The 18,620-nt window shown below is 41.5% G+C and overlaps 1 pseudogene; it reads right to left on the minus strand.

The window, feature by feature from the left end:
• Positions 1-4,498: 4,498 nt before the first annotated feature.
• On the minus strand, positions 4,499-15,088 carry LOC110045847 (BTB/POZ domain-containing protein 6-B-like; annotated as a pseudogene).
• Between the last annotated feature and the right edge of the window lie 3,532 nt (positions 15,089-18,620).

The raw sequence follows: 18,620 nt of genomic DNA on the forward strand, positions 1-18,620 counted from the left end.
CTTTTGTCTGGATTTGACTGTATCAAGGTTACAGCCTGAAAAGCTCAAAATCTATCGCAGAAAACCAAGTTAGTAAAGTCGTCTGTGACCATTTTTCAACCGAGTCTTTCACAATGAATAATTTAAACAATGGTTAACTTATTTGGACCGATGTTTATTGATTTTTCTGTGATGTTATTAATCGTAGAGTCTCACTAAAATATCTGAACTCACCATGCCATTGCGTGCACGGCTGATATCAAATAGTTTGCCGCCTAAATGGCCTTCGAGAATTGTATTCACCCAAAATTCGACAAAGTATAAGCAATTAAAGATCTATTTGAACTAGAAATAATGTGTCTAACGCTTTATGCATACAGCGAACAATGTACTATGCACAACAGAAAACAATCAAAATGTACACAACACAAATCAATAGTTAAAAACAGAAATCTAAATTTCATCCACAAGACACAGGCCTTGTTCCCACTAACGACATATTGTGAACTGAACATCCTGACATACCAACATATATTATAATCTCTTGTAGTAACATAACAGCATGAACATAACGACATAAAGAAAAAACTGATCTTTTCCTTATGTGTTAAAGTCGATGTTCATATTACTGACATAAGCGATTATGTCGTTATGCCGCTAGTATGAACTTGGCCACACACTGCTTGATTTTCGAAGTCAGAAACTGAACATTGAGCGCAAAATTTAACTTAAAGATGATTTAATTCTGGCTTGCGAGATGGGATAAACAAACATCAATTATCCCAGTAATCAAAAGAACAGAGGGTGTGTTTTGTTATAAACCATTATTCAAAAACACATGATCTTTGATCGTTTCCTTTAAAAAACTGAATAGTTCACCTCATTTTCTAGGCTCTGTAATTCAGCTCTGAAGAAAAAGAAACATCACCCCTCGATTGCACTCTAATTCTGTATATAATCTATGTTTTATAGAGGAGAGAAAATGTTTAAATTTAAGCATATTCAAGTTGCCACTCGTCTTTTTGTAATCATTTACAATAGTACCGCCTGCAGCACGAAGTTAGCCTCAAAAAAACTGATCCAGCAGGCCCAGTTTGAAAAATCGTGAAATCAATTTGAATTTCTTCACAAAATGGCGTATATGAGTACCACAATCCATTTTTCGTTACAAGACAGTTATTTCTTCGATGATTTTCTGATTTTGTTGGTTTTGTTTTCGCGAACAGCATTAAACACTGTTTAATTATCATGGTTATCTGTACTTAGGATTTCGACGATGTTAACTTAAATTAGCTAGTTTACCGATCTGAGTTTTAAAAATAATTATTATTTGATCGATTATCTGATTTTTGATGATGAAACTTGAGATCATTTACAGCGGACCAACGTTTCATTCCGCAAATGAACGCGAACTGGCGACCACGACAAAAAACGAAAGTACGTAACATTACAAACGAGCTATTATTACATTATACTGACCTTTGCAAACCACTTACCTGATGTTTTCAAGCGATATCTAGATTTCCGCGTTTTCAACGCTATCCAGGCTGCACATTAAATATTTCGCAAAAAATGTCAGCGAAAATCGTCGAAAATTAGTATAAACAGATAGTATCTGTGAACGCAATTTATTTTATCGATTGCGTGCGCGAGTTGAATAGATACGTCAATGATAATCAGACTATTTCAGATGCGCAGCTTCCTCTTTTGATTGCCGAATTTTTTTTAGCAAAGCCTTGCGGCTTGGTTCTGGATTGTTGCTTTAGAAATACCGCTGGGGGATCTACGGTACAGAACGGCCTATGACGTCACACCATGTATCACCAGGTTTTACAATATAATCTATCCTACATGTGAGGTAATTTCAGGCAATTAATTATTTAGTAAAGAGGCCAAATGGAAGTCCAGGGGCCCTAGATCCTGTGGATGTCCACTTTTTAAAGAAAATTACTTTCATTTTTCACATGTTGCTCTATAAATGATTCATTTGAGCAGATCCTGTAGCACATTTTGGATGCCCACTTTTCCGGTTAAATCCTGGCTAAAAGCCTGTGTCAGGCATGTCATGGGTTGCGTTTCCATACCCCTAAGATAGTTTGCTTCAGCCTATAGCCAAGCAACAAATCTCGAATTTCAAAGATACAACAGACTTCATTAACTTCCTAGCTAGATAATATGAAGTCCAAAAAAACACCATCCTAGTGTCAATGGATGTGACAAACTTGTACAGAAACATACTGAATGCAGGAGAAAGGCTTTACTACCGTGTGCAATGCGTCCAGTCAAGCCTTTCCCTGACAACCCATTTCCTCAGAGATGTGCTAAGACCTATGTTACAGGAGAATTCTTTCCAGTTCAATGGAAAGAGTTATTTCCAAACACACGGACCTGATAGAGGAATTAAAATGGCAGTTTCTTTTGCGACCTTCTGCCAACCTTTTTTAAGGCAGCTGTTGCGACAGAATCTTAAGTGAGAGCACACACAAGAAAAACACTGATACAGTATATGAAAAGATAAGATAAGTGTTCTCTTTGTGGAACATATATAAGCATAAGAGGAAAAAATTGATTCGTTGAACAGGCAAACAGACATTATCCAACTGTTAAAAACTACATAAAGTCCTCTTAGTAGTGAAATTCAAAGGGAGAGAGACACGATTCTTCAACAGTAGGGAAAAACGCACAAGAAATTCTACCTTTTGTCACACAAATCAATACCACCTAGCAATGCCTAATTTAACACTTGTGTCCAGAAATGCACGCAGTAACAAAAATGGGAGATTTGGCGAAATTTCGTCAAACGAGTGAATGTTCATGGATTTGACGATTTTGGCAAATTTTAGTCAAAGTTGTCAAAGCGGAATATAAATCAGCTTGGTGGAATTGACGATTTTGACAAATTTTAGTCAAATTCGTCAAAGCGAATTCAGCTTGGCAAATTGGCGGTTTTGACGAATTTTCGCCAGCCATAGCTATGCAAATTATCTCATAGAGGCAGCCCCAACATGTTGGCGATCGAATCAGTGACGATTTTAGCGATTTTTATTCAAATTGCAGCATCAGAGATGGACCTACCATGTTGTCGACGATTTTGGGGCCCTTCTAGCCAGGTCATATCTATTCAGTCGTGTGAGTCTCGTATAATTTTGTCAACAACCTTGGCAAAATTTAGTCAGAATCGTTACTTTCGCCCAAATTTCCACAGATTGACAACTTTTGTCAAATCCGTCAAAATCGTCAACAAAATTTCGTCAAATCTGCCATTTTCGATACCGCATGCATTTCTGGACGTATCTAATTTAAAGAAAGCCTTGATGAATAAAAGGCACATAATTCAGATTCAGCTGAGGAAGATATATAAAGTGAGCCTCCCATTATCTCGTACAAAAGAGGAAAATCGCTCAAAAACACACTCGTGAGATTCAAACGTATTCTCTAAAGGAAAAGGAAATACATTTACGAACAGCAGCAGTCGACAATGTAGGTCTGTCACAACTTCTTAATTTCTTGAAAATGAAATATTACCTGGAAGTCCTTAGCGACTGGGAACTACTTCCGCGATGCGAGCTCAGAATCTCGACCAGGAGCACTAGAGAGATCACTGGAGATAAATGATATTTGCAACACCTTTCATACTCTTTTATGTAAAAAAGAAATCTTTGCGATTATGGCCGATTTTAACCCATAATTTTAAAATGAGACACAACTAATCCGTAATCTGTAAATTTGATGGTCAATAAACCATACCCCTTCTCTAAAAACCCCTAATAATCCATAATCCTAAACCCTATCAGGGTATCCCCTTTTGGCGACCAAGATCCAGACAACGCGGCTTGCATTTTATGACTCGGGCTTTCCTAAGCCCGAGTAATGAATGATACTCTTGAAGCATTTCGCTGACATAGAAAGCGATCCGATGCCAACCCTTCACCAAGCGGAAGTTAATTTACCATTGAAACAGGGTCACAACATTTTTTGAAAAATTTAGATTGTCTCAGCTGAACACAAATTGCCTCACGCAAGAGGCCATATTCGTTTTCGGTATTGGACTGAAACTAGCTTGCAACAGAGGCTAATTTGGGGAGTCTTTTCAAATGCAAATGATATTTTATCTCTTTTTAATGATATTCCCCCGCACCAGCCTCCATGGCGAGCTAGACCCAGTCCAATACCGAGAATAAGTAAAGTAAAGTCTGCCGTACGAGCCAAGTGGCCCATCAGGCCGGAGCTTATCCCGGTTTCTGTAGCATGAAGCGACTAGGAGTATTTCTACTCCCCCCTGGATGGGATGCTGGTCCATCGCAGGGTTACCCCCAGCATTAAGTTCGCCGGTACCCATTTATACACCTGGGTGGAGAGAGGCACTGTGAGAGTAAAGTGTCTTGCCCAAGAACACAACACAATGTCCCCGGCCAGGGCTCGAACCCGGACAGCTCGATCCGGAGACGAGCGCACTAACTATGAGGCCACTGCGCCCTACCGAGAATAATGGTTCCAAAATAAATAAACAAAAAGTAACTTCCATTGTTTATCCACAGCTTTTATTGCATACATCACTGTTACAACATTATATAGTAATTGGAGAATGAAAAGCAATTTTGGATCGCGCCTCCACCGGTTTTCAACTTATTATGATAACAGAGGCTATTCATATTCAGAGAAAACAACCCTCTTTGAATCAACAGTCACACCATGTTAATCTAAAATTATCTCTTTAATTCTCACACTTTAACGCTTTGCTTCATTCTGTTGTTACAATTTATCACAATTAGCATTTTCTACTTATTATAAATTCAGCTTCCATCGCTTTGTGCTTGTATTAACTTAGGATGACAGAAGTTTTTGTCGAAACATGTATTGTAATCTCAAACGTTTTGTCGTCTTCTTAAAATTCTTTACTTGTCTTCTACTATCAAGACCGTTTTTAACTTTCCTTATTCGCTCTTTAATGTAATTTACCTTAAACTACAATTACGATTTAGCAATTCAGCATCGTTGCATTTATAACTTCCTTCATTCGCTCCATACTTCACTTAATCTCACTCAAAATTAGTTATTGATTTTGTTATGGTGGATATATAGTAAATACAGCTGTTTCCAATAAGGTTGCGAATAAGCATACGCGACAATATCAAAAGGCGTTGGAACTAGCGGCATTTTCCGTATAGCTTGATCAAAGTTCACAATGCATGCTTCAGCGAAAAAAAAGAGAAGCCATGAATACATATACTGTATGTTTTCTTGTATACATACTTTCTTCACGAATCCTGGTATAACACAGTGAGCTTTACTCAACTCACGGAAAACTAAAGCTTCCCATAATGCCTTTTGCGATAGTTGCGCACCCTTCCACGTTTCTTAATTCTAGTTCCAGTCTCACTCGTTATTGACAACAGTATTCGCAACTGTGATGTATATTCTTTCAGTGTAGCATACATGTAATAACAATTCATACACCGTTTAACCACTGGCTGACCAAAACAGCACAGGAAGCTGGCCTGCTGTTACACTGGCTTCAGAAATGTTATCCCGTGAAGTGAGGAAAGTAAATACCATTCCTTGACATTCAACAAATTTTTGTCCTTCTGTTCCGTACAATGACATGGGACCCGTGATAGACGACTTTAACTTGTACTCCTTGTTTTCCCGCAAACGAACCGGTCGATCGAACTTCACAGAAAAGCCATAATAAGAATGAGTTTCGTCTTTTTCTGAAGTGTAAATTCCCAATTTATTTACCAGAGTATAGCCATCTGTAGTATCTTTAACTTCTGTGATCCCCATGTAGTAGCCACCTTCAGAACCAAAATGCTGAACTCCATGTAACTTAATTGGCTTGTTAACGAAAAAATTAATACACTGGAGCTGGTCGCATGTCCAGCCAGTATTAAAGGCTCCAAATCATTGACATCGATGGACAATCGAAGACTCCTTTCTCGGGGCTTGTACAAATGACAAAGAAGATGCTAAGACACCATTGTAGTGTTTCATCATGTCACCAACCTCTTTCAAAGTCAGAATGTCAGAGTCTATGACAACTGAGGCAAACTCATGCTGTGACATCAATGGAAATCTGATCGCTTTCACAATCTCCTCTCCAAGAATTCGTCTTTTCGACTCATCGTCAGAGGTTATCCCTTTCCTTTTACTTTGTTCTGTGGCCCAGCTATCAACAGCGTTAAACAGTTCCACTTCCTTCACGTTCAACCCTTCTCTCTTCACAACTGTCTCCACTAGTGATCGCTCAACTGTAACAAATTCATCTGACGTCACAGCTTCTCCAGTCTTCTTCTCAATCACTTCCCAGCATCGATCTTCCAAATCTCTATTCTCAAATTTTCGAGCGTGCAACATAATACAAAACACATCTGATGCTTTCAAATTGCTTTGAAGATACTGGTGACATTTCTTGGCAAGTGAAGGCACCATGTATTTGTTCGCTAAGTATAACACTTGTATCACATTACTTTTGCTCAAATTCACTTTGTCGCTGTACAAATAGCGAAACATCTCCAGCAGACTCTCGCACTCACAGTCAGGCAGTTCAGTAGAGTCTTTAGTCTCCGCCATTTGACCATAAAACATGGCATAGAACACAGGACTGCTGATTGCAAGCACGAACTTGCGGGCTGGGATCATTTTCCTGCTCCGCTTGCTTTCACTTTCGCCGCTAGATCCCGGGGGGGGACTCCCATATGGAGTGGACGGGGATGCTCGTCGGAAATTTTGAATTTAACCCCTAAAAGAGACCAATCTGGGCGTGGCCGAAGCTTATGCAGACCCCTAAAAGAGACCAGTTTATAAAACAGACAAATAAAAAGTACAGTGACATTTAATGATGGCGAATTTGTTTATATGAATTGAGTAAATATAACGAATCAAAATTCTTTCTGTTTTGTTATTTCTTCGTGTGCAACCCTTAACGAGACCTTGACGGCTAAAAATAATGACATTTTGCCCAGAACACCCTAAGCGAGACCAAAATCCGAAATTTACACCCCTAAGCGAGACGACGAGCATCCCCGTCCATTCCATATGGGAGTCCCCCCCCCGGGCGCTAGATGCTCGAACAACAAATTTCACATCGCTCAGTAACTCTGTGTTGAAAACAAACGAAGTTCTTTCTGCGATAGCTGAACACTTCGACTGCCAGTTCTCTTCAACAACTTCCGTGGTAACTCTTTGGTTTGCTCGCAGTTTTGTTTGATACAATGTTCGTTGCAGCTCAGTTTTGTTTCCGATTCGCGCGCGCAGGCGGTGTTGGACGCAACCCGCAAAGCGTGCCAGGAAACATTTTCGAAAACTCAGTACCTAGGATGTGCATTGCACATGTCGAAATTCAGAAACTATGGCAAAACTACAATCAAAGTTATATTTCGGTAAGAACTTTGCCATCATCAGACTAAATTATACATACAAGGTAGCTCTTAATATGAACAATGTAGAAACGAAACAAAAAGTAAAACTCATGAGAAAAGGCAAAGTTCTCTGTTGGATTTGAGTCCTTTGTTGAGTGAAGGTGTCAGGCGTTGGTTTAATAAACCTCTTTGTATAGGAGAAGATTCCAGTTACTGTTGCAGTCTAATGCTATGGTGTTGTTTCTGACTAATTGTGTAAAGTATTCTTTGTTACCAGTTTCACGTGGAAGGTTGTCAGAATTTAAAGTATCCGGTAGACGTTGGATATTGTCCTTCAGTCGGTAGCATTTTCTAATAATATTACTGACAACAGTTCAGACCTGAAACTACTGTTAAATTGATGTTAAAATCCTTTAAAATCCAGACGCGTGGGGATGTGAAATATATAAAAACGAATAATAAGGTTCAAATATGAATATTAAATAAACGAGTGAAATGGTGTAATGGGCGAGTGTCATAAGCTGCAATATTCATTAGAACAAAAGGTCCGCGAATTCGCTGCGCATGCGTTCCTCTCTAGAGTTAAGAGTACGCTTGTATATTCGTATGTAAAATGCATTGAATAGACGTAGATTTGCGGGGTGGTTTTCAAGTACAATGGTCTTGATTTCGATGCCTTTGTATACTTTGTTTTGGCATGTGGAGATGTGTTCTCTTACACGATCGTGGATAGAGGGTGGCTAAGGTGGGGTAACAATCACGCATCACGCTGCATTTTTCTATTAAATCACGCATCAAGGAGAATTTTTTTTTCACCAATAACGCGTCACGTAAAAAGAAGTAAGTACATCGTCAATTTTACTTTCTCGATCCTAGAAGCAAAAGAAGAACTCTGCCGAGTCAACCACAGAAATGCATCGGCAAATAAGTGACCTCTCACGCGAAAACGTTCCTTACGGTATCCGTTCAAACGGCTGAACGCACGGCAAGCGAACGGATAATTTGAATAACGATAGTCAATTTACTATGGGGCGCCGTTTGTAAATTTATTATTTAGACCGAATTTATGCCATTTCCCCCTTATTTATAAATAATTGGAAATGTTACAAAATTTGTTTATAAATAAGACACAAGAACTTGTTCGTTGATATGTATATAATTATTTTAGGTACGTCCTGATTTATAAATAATCTTTTACCATAGAGTTATTATATATAAATAATAAATTAAACAACTTCAATTATTTATATATCAGGTCATCTCTAAAATAGTTATTTACATATCATAAAGTTTGTAAATCCCATTATTTATAAATAAATTACTTCGCCGGGAGTGTAAATTCATTATTTAGAAATAATAAATTTCACCTCACCGAGTGTAAATTTATTATTTAGAAATAATGAACTTCACTGAGTGTGTAAATCCATTGTTTAGAAATAATGAATTTCTCCTCGCCCAGTGTAAATTTATTATTTAGAAATAATGAACTTCACTGAGTGTGTAAATTCATTATTTAGAAATAATGAACTTCACTGAGTGCGTAAATTCATTATTTAGAAATAATGAATTTCACCTCGCCGAATGTAAATTTATTATTTATAAATATGAACTTCATTGAGTGTGTAAATTCATTATTTAGAAATAATGAAGTTTCATCTCGCCGACTGTAAATTTATTATTTAGAAATAATGAATTAAACGTGTGTGTAAACTCGTTATTTAGAAACTCATTATTTAGAAATAGTGAAGTTTCATCTCGCTGAGTGTAAATTTATTACTTAGAAATAATGAACTTCACTGAGTATGTGAATTCGTTATTTAGAAAGAATGAAAGTATGAATGGCTGACCCAGCGTCTCTTGCCCGATCGATTTCAGAGGCTGTTTCTCGCGTTATAAGACAGTTATTCAGGTAGGTATGTAGCCTGAAATTCAGCAGTGGCGGATCTAGGGGAGGTTACCCCCCCCCCTTATTTTGGTTAATTGTGTTTAAGCGAGAATCACGCTTCAAATATCTATTACGTAGTTCTTATCCACTCAACAATTCGGCAGCTCACACTGCAACAGGAACAACGACAACGACAACGACAACAACTACTCAAAGGCCGAGGTAACAGGTAAATTTTAAGCCAAGAAATTGCTCCATGAAGAAAATGCAGAACTTTTAAAATCGGGAAATCGAATAATGTGTTTACATGCTTAGATAATTCTTTGTAGCCTGCGAACAGGCTCACGTTGGAGCACAAACGCGCTCGGCGTAGCTGAGAGCGAGAAATCGACGGGCGAAGCCGCGAGAGGAGAAAGTCACTTCTTGGCGCCTCTTTCCCGCCGATCGCTATTCCTCTTCGTCACTCGCGCGTTTGATTCAAACGTGAGTTTGCTCGCAGGTTAAATTCTTTGTGACCTTTGTGACCTTTGGACGGATAGCTGTGTGACACACTTTGTTTGGCTTGATCAAGTCACGGCTGGGCATGTCTATTCCAGGCAAGTCCAAAGATCGTACACGTGGAAAGCTAAATTCATTTACGTTTAAACCATTATTGAATTTCAATAGAAATCAGACCTTTCACTTAACACGCCAAGCGATTTTTATTTTCTTCATGCAGCAGTTTCTTTTCTTAAAATTTACCTGTTACCTCGGCCTTTGAGTAGTTGTTCCTGTTGCAGTGTGAGCTGCCGAATTGCTGAGTGAATAAGAACTCCATAATAGATAGCTGAGGCGGGGAATGGGGGGGGGGGGGGGGGGGGAGAACGGGCTCCTCGAGCCCCTCCCCCAGATCCGCCAGTGCTGAATTTCAGGCTACATACCGCCGCTGTTACCTACTTGAGCAAGGGTAGCATTGACTGTCTCACTTATAGCGCGAGAAACAGCCTCCGAAATCGATCGGGCAAGAGACGCTGGGTCTGCCATTCATACTTTCATTATTTCTAAATAATGAATTTACAAACTCAGTGAAGTTCATTATTTCTAAATAATGAATTTCTAAATAATGAATTTACACACATGGTTAAATTCATTATTTCTAAATAATAAATTTACAGCCGGCGAAATGAAACTTCATTATTTCTAAATGATGAATTTACACACTCAATGAAGTTCATTATTTATAAATAATAAATTTACACTTGGCGAGGAGAAATTCATTATTTCTAAATAATGGATTTACACACTCAGTGAAATTCATTATTTCTAAATAATAAATTTACACTCGGTGAGGTGAAATTTATTATTTCTAAATAATGAATTTACACTCCCGGTGAAGTAATTTATTTATAAATAATGGGATTAACAAACTTTATGATATGTAAATAACTATTTTAGAGATGACCTGATATATAAATAATTGAAGTTGTTTAATTTATTATTTATATATAATAACTCTATGGTAAAAGATTGTTTATAAATCAGGACGTACCTAAAATAATTATATACATATCAACGAACAAGTTCTTGTGTCTTATTTATAAACAAATTTTGTGGCATTTCCAATTATTTATAAATAAGGGGGAAATGGCATAAATTCGGTCTAAATAATAAATTTACAAACGGCGCCCCATAATTTACTTGTTCCAAGATATCTTAAGACTACTTGGTTCTACATGAGTTGATAACCACTGAATATAATGAGTAAAAACTCTAGAAGCGATTTAATGAAATGCTAACTGTGAAGGTAAATGTGAGGGATTCATGAGATGTGGACTGTGTAGTATATGTTGGGAATTAATGCGATGAAAGCTATGTAGGTATATGTGGGAGATAAATGAGATGTAGGATGTGTAGGTATATGTGGGGGATTAATGAGATGTAGGCTGTGTAGGTATGTGTGGGGGATTAATGAGATGTAGGATGTGTAGATATATGTGGGGGATTAATGAGATGTAGGATGTGTAGGTATATGCTGTGTAGGTCTATGTAGGGGATAACTGAAATGTGGGCTGTGTAGGTATATGTGGGGGATTAATGAGATGTAGGATGTAATAATAATAATAATAATACATAATATGTGTAGGTATATGTGGGGGATTAATGAGATGTAGGCTGTGTAGGTATGTGTGGGGGATTAATGAGATGTAGGATGTGTAGATATATGTGGGGGATTAATGAGATGTAGGATGTGTAGGTATATGTTGTGTAGGTCTATGTAGGGGATAACTGAAATGTAGGCTGTGTAGGTATATGTGGGGGATTAATGAGATGTAGGATGTGTAGGTATATGCTGCGTAGGTCTATGTAGGGGATAACTGAAAAGTAGGATGTGTAGGTATATGTAGATTATTAATGAGATGTAGGATGTGTAGGTATATGTGGGGATTACTGAAATGTAGGATGTGTAGGTGTATGTCGGGGATTAATGAAATGTAGGATGTGTAGGTATATGTGGGGGATTAATGAGATGTAGGATATGTAGGTATATGTGGGGGATTACTGAAATGTAGGATGTGTAGGTGTATGTCGGGGATTAATGAGATGTAGGATGTGTAGGTATATATGTGGGGGATTAATGAGAGGTAGGCTGTGTAGGTAAATGTAGATTATTAATGAGATGTAGGATGTGTAGGTATATGTTGGGGATTAAATGAAATGCAGGCTGTGAGGGGATATTGGGGGGATATTTAGGCGGATGGTTGAGGAAGAATACTTGGTTATGTATTTAGGAGGTGTTGTTTAAAGAGAGATTAAGAGAGATGTGTATATTGCGGTGGAGTTAATTAGCCACCCAACCATCCGGGTGGTGTTGCACTTATGAAGCGAAAGAACAAAAGGCTTGGATGTGAGACAATGAGAAAGCACTGACGTCATAGCCAAACCGGACAAACGAGTTTCTGACACCGGCTGGATTTCATTATTCAAAATGGCGGATATACTTTTACTTAAGGTTATAATAAGTTAATTTGCCAAACATTCTTTATATGCACGGTTGTGTTCTGTAACGGCTTTGTAATTTATGCTATACATACAGTTATATATTAAAATACGCGTTCACCTTGTGTATCTTGAGTTACAGTAGCCAGATTAAGCCTTGATTGAGGACCGTTTCGTTTAAGGTTCTTTCTGCCATCTAATATTAGACGTTGTAGCGAAAGGGTAGTTCAAATTCGTCGACAACGGCTTCCGTCTACAAATGCCTACGAGCGAAAACAACTTCCGGTTAATTCCTCGCCGTCTAAAGCATCACAATTTTCAACGTTATTCCACCAGATATCATCGTCTCCGCAACATTTAGATTTGAGATCAATTAAGTGGCGAGATCCTCGAGAACTGGAAGCTATGGAAAGAGAAATAGTGTAATAATTACTTGGTTTGGAGCGGCAAAGCCCCGAGTATTAACTCGCCATGTTCAAGGACGTTATTGATGACGATGGCCTTTAAGTGTTTAAAGCCTTAAGCTATACTGAAGAAGAAGATGCAAACGATTGCCGTGTAGTAATGGGGAAAATGAAAAGTAACGTAAACGAAATTGTTTCAGCAGGAGGGAAAACTTCCTGCAGAAACGCTCGACAACTTAATCGCTGAATAAAAACAACCTTGGCAAAGCTGCAATTCATGTGATTTTTTACGGTTTTAACACGATACTCTCATCTGCGTTCGATTGGTCTTGGGATAAAACATGAGCAAAGCACAAAGCAGCCACTGAGGATAACAGACCCCACGTTAAACAAGTGTATCGACCTTCCAGCATCCGAGATGCAAATATAGGGATCTTAACAACGGCGACGCCGAGGACAACGCCTTGTAAAATTGAATTTGTCCAGGATGCCTATGGCTCTAGAACCTCGCTCAGGCTAAATATGTAATGACGGCGTTCGATTCCAAATGGAAATACGAAAAATTAGCGGCTCAACTCATCGTTCGCGTTCGCGGTCATTTTGCACAGGACGGCTATGTAATGTACAAAGGTTTACTGAACACACTTGCACAGCCGTTGTTTTGCTCATTAAACCTTTTGTTTGGTGGTGCTCATTGACGTCGTGGTTAGTAGTATAGGACGCTTGTGTGGGCGGTAGCCAATCAGAAGGCCGTGCATATCATTAAAAAAGGCTCTCGACCAATCAGATTGCAGGATTTGCTAATTTGCATAAACAAGATGGCGCCTATTTATAAAAAACAGGGCGCCCGTGACGTCACATAGGTCGCGCATGCGCAGAGAAATAAGTTGAGATACAGGAAGTGAATTTCAAAAATTTTATTGTCACATTTTAAATTACATGGATGAGTATCCGTATGGAAACGACATGTAAGTGTTCGTGTCTACGACGCGTTTGTCGAAGACGAGTCCGTAGTGTTTGGTATGTGTGATGACTTTGAGATGTTTGGTGGCTGGGTTTCTGTAGAAGAAGTTGGGGTTAACGACGGGGATGTTGCGTCGTTGCTCTAGAGGTTGTTCGAGTTCGTCGAGTAGATTTTGTCGCATGACGTCGTAATTGAGTTGGCGTGATCCTCGTACATTGAGTGAGAAGCCTCGTACTTTGCAGCAGACTTTGCCTTGGTGGGTTTTGTACCCGTAATTCTTGGGTCCAGCGGATGTGAAAGTGGTAATGAAATCGCCGTCGTCGAGCTCGTTGGTCATCTCGCCCAGGTAATCGCCTAGCGGAACGTCGGCTTGACCTGGTTTGTGCGAGTAGATGACGGAATCGGTGTCAAAGTAGAGAACTTGTTGCTTTAACAGTTCCAGATAGCTGTATAATTTGAGCCGAGCCCAGCAGGTGGTGAAAGCGGCGATGAAGATGTTGATTCGTCCGTTGTCGGGTTGGTTGTCTTTGAGTTCGGTGTAGACGACTTCTAGGGCTTCGTCGTTGGCGATTCTGACTTGTTTTATCTCGTGGAAGTGATTGGAAACGAGGGCGAAGAGTTGCGCTGCGGTGTAGACGACTTCGGTAGTGGGTTTGTGTAGGTTTTCTCCGAACTTTCCCCAGAAGGAGTTGAGCATGAGTTTGGCGGTGGCTTTGCGTCCGGGGTTTTTTTGGATCATGTCCGGATCGAGAGCGATGCCTTCTTTCTGGTGGTATTGTTGCACGTACTGTACCCTGTCTTGGGGGGTGTGACACCAGTTCGGGTATCCAGCGGATTCCTGTTTAATTTTTAGCCAGGTGTTTACGTAATCAGCGAAGAGTCCCTTTCGCCGTTGTTCGGGTGGGAAATGGTGGACTTCGTGTATCTTGATGAGCGTGTATCCCATGGCAACGGCTTTCTGGATTTCGGGTGTGCACCAGGTCCCTCGTAGCGTGCGTTGCTCGGCCGTGTGAGAGCATCGATGTGATTTCTCAAGGAGGGGTTTGTTCATTTCGTGTTCCACGCACGATCGGCAGAGTGGGAAGGTGAGTTTTTTCTCGTGCCGAAAAGGTAGAACGGGATGGTATAGTTCGTGAGGTGGTAGTATGTCCACTTTGGCCATACCGAAGTAGTGATGGATGTCTTGGTCGTCGGGGTTGACAATGACTTGTGGGTGTCCTATGGGGTATTCGCATTCCTTGTTGACCCAGGGGTAGAGCGACGTCACGTCAACGTACTTGGTTTTTTCCCCTTGGGTCACGTTGGTCACGTGATGCAGTTTGACAGCGTTCGTGCGCCCTCCGAAGAAAGCGTCTCGGGGTTCGAGGGGGTGTACGATTTCGAACGTGTCTAGGAACCGACGTAGATCAGGGTCGGTTTTGACTTCTAGGGTCCAGTCGCATTCCCACTTGACGCAGAGCTGATAGCCTTGGCGACTGAGAAGGTCGTGTTTGCGGAGTGTGGCCTCGTAGACTTCCTGCATGGTGCGATCGGCGTGATAGATGGGATATCGGTCTCGATGGGTCGGGAAACAGCGAGGACACCCGTGCCATAGACATCCGTGGAATTCGTAGACGGTTCGAGTGGTCGGATCGTATCCGTCCACGAGCTGATTGGCTAGTCGTACCTCGCCGCCGTTTCGTACCGTGAGGATACGATCACCTTGACCCGTGCGTTGCAACGAGTGTTCTTGCCAGGCTAGCCATTTCAGGGCTTCGACGGACTGATTGGATCGGGCGCCGTGCCATCCTCTCGGGGGTCTGGAGGCGATGGTGTTGAGCGGGACGAGTTTCTTGCGCCAGAATCGTTGGCAGGCGGAGGCGATGGTGAGGCATTTCTCAATGGGGTCAAAGTCGGCTTTTTGTTTGAATTCTTGCCGGAACTTTTGACAGCCCGCTTTGAGGAGTTTGACGTCTGACTCGCAGTAGGCTTCCATTTCTTCCCTGAGTACGAAATGGTAGTCGTTGTCGACTTTCTCTTGGTACCACTGTTCGAACTCGGCTTTCTTTTTGGCGGACATGCCGTCGGGATCGTACATGTCTCGCGGTGGCATGGGACCTTCGTACGCTTGATTTTCTAGAGTGTTGAATTTGTGTGGGAAGAATCCTTTACGCAGTTCGGTGATTCCGAAGGTGGCGGGAAAGTTGGCCAGCGGAAACGGGAGAAAGCATAGGGAATCTTTGAAAGTCAGTCTGTCGGATTTTAGGGACAGTATCTTGGTGCCTATGGGGATTTGGTCCGTGACTTCTCGATGGGTGGCGTAACAGTGTTGCAGGATGAACATCCCGTCGTAGCCTTTGAGATTGTGAAAGATGACGATGACGTTCCGTTCTTTATTGTCCTGGTCGACGGCGAGGGATTCGAGGTGTTCGAACATGTCGGCGGTGCAGTTGGGCCCGTAGAAGGAGTGACATATCTCATCTTCGTCGTCTTCCAGGCAGAGTAGAATGGGTGTCTGATTCCCTTCGGCGTCGGTGATGGCTTCGTAGTCGCAGTACACTTGAAGGGGCGGGTCTTTGTCTACCCAGACTCGCGTGTCTGGATCGTCGGGTCCGGGTTCTTCGAAGGGTCGCCCGTTGACTTGGTCGCGCGACACGCGTATCCTTTCGGGCTCGTCTTCGTCTTCGGGGATGCGTTGGATGTAACAACGGTGCGTCTCCAGATAGACTTGTTTTTCACAGATGCGGCATTCGCCCCATCCGCACTTGTGACCACGGGGACGCCCTCCTCGCTTGTTCTTGGGTTTAAGCTCGTAGACGTGACAACACTTCTCGCACTTTTTGTAAGTGTCGCATATGGAGGGGATGTTCGAGCTACGTCGTTGCAAGTGGTCATTGTAGCATCGGTCACCGAAGAATTGTCTGTGACACGATTGACAGATGGAGGTGGGTTCGGGAAACTTTCCGCGTGCTAGGGGTCGTTTTTTCTCGATGAAATCGGGACAGTCCTTTCGTTTGCAGGCGGGGCACCATTGACCGAGGCAGGGATGATGACGAAAGTCGTCGTGATCGTACCCTAGATTGCATTCGTCGCAGAAGTAGGATTTGCCGAGGAATCCCTTAAACGAATTGCATCCGTCGTAGTGATCGTCTTCTTTGATGAGACGAATGATCTTATCCGAGGGTTCGGGTCCCGCGTAGATGATCATGTGGGGTGGGTCGATGGACATGACTTTGAGCTGGTAGCCAGGTAACGCTTTTTGAAATTGTTGCAGTTCGGGAATGCCACAGGGTCCTTCGGGAACGTTGGCTCGACGGTGGAGGTCTTTGGCCAATCGCTCTTGGACAGGATAACCCTGTTTGAGATTGTGGTAATCTTGGTCACGCGTATTCATGTCGGCGTCTACCAGGGCTTTCATGGTGACGATGGCTCGGGCGCAGCAGAGAGTGTCTTTGTTTCGGATGGTCACGCGTGACCGTTTGACGATTCCCCGCACGGCGGCGCAACTCGGCCTGTATCGTTTTCCGTTCCCGCTGCCACGACCCGGGGTACGTATGAAAGTGGTTTCCATGGTAAACGTGTCGTCGGGGGTGAATTCTTCGTTGGAGTTCAGTTTGGCCGCGAGAGACTGGAGATAAGTGGCTAGTCTTTCACTCCCTTCTTCGAATTCTCGCACGGTGAAGGTGGTGGATTGAAAGGCGTGCGTGAAGGCACGGGACTGCATGGTGAAATGGACCGTGGAGTTGGGTGTCAGGGTAGGATCCTGAGCGATTTGTTGCTCGATGGATCGTTGAAGGGCACGAGTCAATTCTTGGCCTAGATTGTCATCGCGAGTCAAGTCTCTGTTTTGTTTGAGCGTGGCTTCGAATCGTTGTTTGTTGAGGACGTTTCTCCAGTTACGTCGTGCACCTATGGGTCTCAATTCAAATTCTAGGGGTGGGCTTGCACCACCTCCTGTTTGGATCATCACGGGGTCGAGAGCTGGATCAAATATCCATTCATCGTCGTCGTCGAATGGGAAGGCTTCGTCGTGGGTCCGTATGTTCTGTGAAGACAGTAAGGAGACGAAAAAATGTCACCAACATCGCTTTTTTATTTTTTAAGGTAACCAATTATGATACATGAGCAAATGAGTGTCTAACTTCGATTTTTTGTTAGATACATGATTTAATGCGTTTCTAAGACTACATCCTAAATAGAGTCTCTTTTTCTCTTGACGAATGTCGACATAATGTCCATAGTAAGCTACGTGATAAGGGCTATGCCCGTACAACGCTCTACAAACACTTAGATGACATTTCCTCTTGCGTATTTCTATGTGTCCGTAACCCCATTGTCGTTTCAGTTCGCCATAATCTAAGATTATTCTGTGAAGTAGACTCAGTTGTTTATTGTTCCTTCGATCGCGTATGCACTGCCAGGTTGCTAAGTCAATCACGTAACACTTTATTTCTTCTGGTAACTTATCCCAGTGACTCTGTAATAAAAAAATTGACTACTTATAATTCGTAATGGTCCGCGTGTTGTATTTGATAAAAGGTAGGATAGCACCAAGTTTTTTCTATGGGGACGCGTCTCTTGGCACCCTTTATATCGTAACCTAAATACGTTTCTTTAGGTTTGTCGTAAATGTCAATGTAACAGCCCATTATTTTAGTATCTCTGAATCTGTCTTCTTTTTTCTTTTTTATGCAACATCCTGCATCACATAGAACACGTACAATCTTAATGTGTCCTAGACCCCATTGTTCTTTCAGTTTGCCGTATTGTACTATTTCCTTGAGAACACGTAACTTTTTGTTTCTTCTACGCTCGAGTAGCATTTGATTCCTGGTTAGGTGCATGATGTAATCTTGTAGTTCTGGAGGAAGCATATCCCAGCGGCTCTACAATTGTAAAAGTCTTTTAACATCGTCGATTCTGTAATAGGCATGATTAAGTCCGTACCCTAGAAATACTTCGTATGTGTGTTGTGTTGCGTTGTGTTCGTGTGTGTAGAATCCGTACACGACCATGTGCTTATTTTTCATTCCTGGAACTTTCCCTTTGGGACAATGCTTTAGCAGACATGTTTC

The sequence above is a fragment of the Orbicella faveolata genome, unplaced genomic scaffold (genome assembly GCF_042242905.1).
Source record: "Orbicella faveolata isolate gen_17 unplaced genomic scaffold, um_ofav_v1 contig_34, whole genome shotgun sequence".
In the NCBI taxonomy this organism is placed as follows: Eukaryota; Metazoa; Cnidaria; class Anthozoa; order Scleractinia; family Merulinidae; genus Orbicella; species Orbicella faveolata.